The sequence below is a fragment of the Candoia aspera genome, chromosome 2 (genome assembly GCF_035149785.1).
Source record: "Candoia aspera isolate rCanAsp1 chromosome 2, rCanAsp1.hap2, whole genome shotgun sequence".
NCBI classification, from domain to species: domain Eukaryota; kingdom Metazoa; phylum Chordata; class Lepidosauria; order Squamata; family Boidae; genus Candoia; species Candoia aspera.
Genome location: NC_086154.1, coordinates 66,169,730 through 66,175,729, shown reverse-complemented (window position 1 = coordinate 66,175,729; position 6,000 = coordinate 66,169,730).

The window sequence follows — 6,000 nt, the reverse complement described above, 5'->3', positions numbered from 1 at the left end:
AGCATGGGAAAAACCCAGACATATAAACCCCAAAGGCTAAGGCGGGCCCAATCTGTGTCTCTTTGAATGGCCACCTAATTCCTCAGTACTACGCATGCGCTTTACAGCCTGGATGGGAGCCCCCTGCTCGCCATCCTCACTCATGACAGACAATACGCTTCGGTTTTTATTAGAATTCCAAAGCCCATCATTCAGAGCTATACAGCAGGTTCCCAGTTTAAGAATCCCAGTTTACGGATGACTCCTAGTTAAGAGCGGATTGCCGTAAAGACTATTATATTAAAAATTCGAGTTAAGTACCATGTTTTGGGTTAAAATACACAATACTACTTTGTATATTATTTTGTTTAGGATGTTTTAGAGTATTTGGTAGTGTTTCTTAAGTGTTTTATATGCATAGAAAAGTAAAATATATACTATATACTAACATAAACATTTGACTAACTGATGCTAAATAACTTCCAACTTACATACAAATTCAACTTAAGGACAGACTTAGGAACAGAACTTGTTCTTAAACCAGGGACCTGCTGCATACAAAACAGGCAATATAGGTCGATAGACATATATTAAGAACTAAGGAATCGATGGCTCTTGGATTTATTTGGAATTCATGGTTAGTATGAGAATCAACCTTACAAATCCTTAACATCCACTTCAGGTTTATTCCAAGGCATGATTTTACAGCAAGCTAGTCTGATGATGAGAGGAATATTTTGTTGTTGTTGCCAGACATTAGGTAATCAGATTCTCATAGATATACTGACCTATAAATTCTAATTTCCTTCTCTCCATCCCTGCCTTAATAATTCTATTCTAAACTGAAGGATTACAATTAGGTCTGTGAAAAACATGAGACAGACAAGGAAATTCCATATGTTTAGCATATTTGGAGTAACTGCATATTTTTTTAAAAATCCACATTATTATTATTATTATTAATTTGATTTCTATGGCTGCCCATCTCATCTAAGCAATTCTGGGCAGCTCACTACAGGTAAAAAACAATCCAATAAAAACAGGTCGAAAACCAATATCAAACACATATATAGTATAATATAATGGGGACATGATTCCACTTGTGTTTCCAGTGGTTTTTGAGGCAGATTACTTCCTTGGCCTAGGCCATGACAGCACAGGAACTGTCACCCTGGAGTGTGATACCACTGTCATGACTACAGCTTCTAACTTTATTCAGATCAGCTATTCTATTACTAGGGATTGGATACTTCCTAAGAGCAAGAAACTCATTCCATCAAGAATACTTTATACACAAACCATTCAACCAGCTGGCAGCTAATTGTACACATGATACATTGTGTGCAGTATATTGTTGGAGAAAAATCTATACGAGTCAACTCATATTCCATCCATTTGTGTAAGAACTGCTATGCTCAAACCCCAAACAAAGAAACTTCACTCATCTTCGCAGAAGTGAAAAGCTTTAATTTGGGATAGAATCACAGTTCAAAGGGAAAGCTGCAACTGCTTGAATTTGGTGCCTGATTTCTAATTAAAGACTCCTTTCTCAGTGATCTCATCTCCCCCCCCCCCCAATCTGGCTGAAATGGTCGGCTGGACCTTGGTTCCCATAGCTCTGCTTCTCCTGGAATCTAGCCCCTCCCACTCATCAGTCCAAACAATCTTGACGCACGTTCAGCCATCCCGCTCTGCCTGGTACTGACAGGAACCAGCAATCAAATGCACTGAGTTTGCTTGATTATGCGATCCTGACAGGTTGCGACTTACAACTTCTCTCTCCTTCTCAAAATGAGGTTTGCTTTGTCTACTCAAGCAAGACACCAGAGTATTTAAGTTTCCAAACACTTTATTATAGGTTTGTCAGGCCAGGTAAAGCACATATGGACATGTTAAGCAACGTTCTATAGGCAAGACCCCAACCCCAATACACAGGAAACATGGTGTATTTATAATGAAGCAACAAGGATGGATGGATGGATGGATGGATGGATGGATGGATGGATGGATGGATATGTGTCTTTGAGTCAGTGTTGATTCCTGGTGACTGCCTGGACTAGTCTGTGCAGTTCTTTTGGCAAGATTTTTTCAGAAGTGGCTTGCCATTGCCTGCTTCCTGGGGCTGAAAGAGAGTGACAGGTCACCCAGCTGGCTTCGTCCCTAAAGCAGAACTAGAACTCCCGGTCTCCCAGGTTCTAGCTTGGTGCCTTAACCACGCACCAAACTGGCTCTCAACAAGGAAAAACAGAATTATACTATTTTAGTAATTAAAGATTGCAATTACAATAGTAAAAACTAATACAAACTAAAAAAGTTAAAGAATAAAAAAAAATAATAGAAGGTGCAGAAAAGAAAGAGAAAAAATAGAAATAGAAATAGAAAAGAAAGAACAAATAGTAAAGAAAAATATATATAAGGAAGTGGCTTCCCCCTTCATCACAACAAGTATAAGCAAGTTTAGTAACTTATCACCTCTTAAAATACAGTAAATGATCTCTCTTCCCATATCCCATTTCTTATCTATAAACAAATCCATAAAGCCTCATCATTTCAGGCATGATTTTAGCAAAAGTCCATTAAGGGTTACCAGAGATAACAACTTATCTATTTTAACCTTGATCAAATAAACCAACTTTATATTCCTTCCTTTTACTTTTAACAATCTTGATGTTTAGTCCCTTCAAATAATGTCCTAGAACTTGATTTCTGTTCATATAATAAATTATTATTATTAGCCACTAAATGTACCTGTTAAATGTCAAACCACAGCTTCAGCTAGCTCCAGCTACTCTGACCAACTTCCTCTTGAAACCTAATCATAGATGTAATATAGAAACTTCCTTATGTACCTACTTGCTTGAAAAATATTTGCTTGAAACATTTATTAATATTCAAGTGACTTAAATTCTTCCACAATATTAGATAGTCCCATAGCCATGCTAATGTTCTACCTTCGTTAATGGCTTCCTTTATTCTATTCATCTTTATGGAAAACTGTTTATTGTTGTTGGAGGGAAAACTTACCAAGGGTTCTTCCTGAGCCAGGAATGAGGAAACACAGGCAATTGCTTGAGCAGAGGTAAAAGTTTATTTCCCAAGAGCATGTACATAGTATGCTGGTTGAGGGTAGCCACACATGTATTTCCCCACCAGCCCCTTTTATACAGATGTAGACCTTTGATGTTTTATAGAGGTATAGACCTTTTGATCTTTATGGTAGGTGAGAGAGACGGTGCTTGCTTTTGCTGGATTTTGCATTTTTGTCAGTTTCAGGGACACTTTTTTTTTTAAAGGAAAGTTTTATTATATTTAAAACAAAGATAAAAACTACAGAAAAACAAAAAACTACAAACAAAAAAAGAGAAAAAGAAACTATAAAGTGTGAAACAAAAAAAAGAATTTTAAAGATTGCATACAGAGGTGACTTCCAACTTCCAAAAGCAAGAATATACAGCAATTTCCATAATCAAACCCTAACTCTATATCAAACCAAGATCACATTATTTCTATAAAACCTTCCATTTACACAAGTACTGATCACTGGTACAGTTGCTCGTTCCCTTTATATAAAAAAGAATATATATATATGTGTCTGTGTGTGTGTGTTCTAATTTAACTTCCCTCTCTCTTAAAACACCATCCATTTGATTATTTCCTTCCTACCACTATTCTATATATTTCTGTCTACTATAATAAACATCAAATTATAAAAACATATAAATTGTCTGCCTTTATAATTAATAAACTACAACAATCTTAACCCTATTAACCCTAAAAAACAGTATAAAATATGTTTTATCAATACCTTTTAAATCTTACAAATCAAAAGTCCCATAAATCTTAGTCCAAGTCATTAAAAAAAGGAAATCCTAATAGCCTCATAATCAGTCCAGTTACACATTCTTACTTTTTTACCCCTCCTCAAAGTATTCCAGGGCATTTACATATATTCCCATTAGACATAAGGCATTTTTTTAATAAAAATCCAACATCTCAACTGCCGCCCTCAAAGATGAGTTTCAGGGTCGCTTTCTAAGGATTCTTAATTGAACAAAGGCTCAAGGCATCTTTGTGGTTGTGCCCCCTGCTGCTTTTGTGGTTTCTGGCTCCTTTGATCAGTTTAGCTCTCTCTCTACTGGGTTGTGTGTTCTGTCTGTTGGGTTTTGATTGTTTGATACGCTAAAGGGGAGCCCTTTACTTATGCTAAGATGTTTGTTGCCTTTCTGCCTTTTTTGTCCCGATGGGTTTATGGAAGTGGTTTCAGCAGGAAGCGTCTCTCAGCAGGGAAGGATGTGGTTTGGATAAAGGGGAGAAATGGCAGTTTCAAGGAGAAGGAGAAACGGGGAGGGAGTTCTTTGTCATTTGGGAGAAACATTGATTGCCTGCCCCTACAGCTTTTTGCTGAACTCCGTTTAACTTCTTACCACCACCTTAAATCTCTCCTACACAATTGGGCTCCATCACAAGTTTACCCTACCTCTTGGCCTCCTCTGTCTCCACTCTCAAATAAAACTCTGGGTATTATTTACAGAGCTGCAGAGTTACTGACCCTGAACCCAGAGAGGAACTCGGCCTCATCATTCCAACACTCCCACGTAAATCTCCCTATTTGTTGCTCATGTTTGCCTTTGCTTAAGGGAATGACTCTAAATATGTTGAGTAAACACTGCTTTTGTACAAGTAAATAAACCTTTGACAGCCTGAATAAAATTGAGCAAGCAAGACTGCTTTTGCCATTTTGAATGTCTAAGTACAGCAATCTCATGGCAAAACTGTTGTCCCAAAACATGGGCTTCTTGTCCCGGTATGCAAGGCCAATTAGCAGACTGAGAATAGAAATTGGATTAAAGCTGTATTTGCCCAAATAAAGAGTGCAAGAAAAATGTAAATGTTCCAAAGCAAACATACCAGTTTACGAATCAACACAACTTTTATACACTTTTGGAACATGATCATTGGCAAGCAGTAATTATTCACACCTTGGGTGGGCACCTCTTGCTGTTGCCATGGACTGTTGTCTGCATGAGCAAAAACAGATGTGTCTGTGGAGGGTGAAAGGAAGTGTGTACAGGCTATATGTGAAGATAAAGGTGTGTGAGAAATTAGAAGGAGAATTGTGTTATGGCTCACCTACAAATCCCATCTACTTGTGCAGTTCTGCAAGAACCAATGAAGAAGTACACAAAGGAAACCCAATTTGGGTTTTAGAAAAGGAGAAGTCTACTTCCATATTGTCTTTCATTTCGTTCTTGTACCCTTGAATTTCCCTCCCTGTCCTTCCACTGTTATTCCAAAGTATCTGCAGTATTACTGGATCTTTCCCCAACACTGAATAGATTAAGTCTCTCAGATGGAACTCAGCTAAGACCTAATTACCTAATTGTAAGAATACATTGTTTAATGTTTGTCTACACTCCTCAAGACTTTTATTCAGTGCTTGTATCTCAAGAAGCACTACCTAACCCTTCTCTTAATCACTGTCCATAGCACAACCTCTTGACCACTAAACCTCATCAGGAAGGTCCATCAGTCATTGTTTCCGATTTCCTCTCCTTTGTGTGAATTGTCCTTTTGATTCAAAGTTTACCTATGTACAAAAAAATGTATAAACCCCCTGCAGTGTGCTGTAAGGAGGGAGCATGGGGCACAGTGGTTCTTAAACTAGGGGTAATTACCCCAGGGGGTAATTTGGGCATGTCCTGGGGCTAATGGAGCAATTTGTAACTGCTTGTGAGTCAAGGATCCAGTTTGGGACTGCCACTGCCAAGACGCTTGTGTAAACCAACAGAGGCTGACTTCAATGTCAGTCTCCCAACAACTGCTTAAAATCAAATTGATTATTTCAAAGACATAAACCATTAAATCAGTAATTATTCCATGGTTAAAGTACAGTATTGCTATCATCTAGTAGTCATCTAGATCTTTGCAGCCCAAATCTGGTAGCCCTAGTGAAAGAAAATGGGAGTTTTAAATCAGAACAGCTGACCGGTTTCACATAACACATTTAATCTCATCAGTTAA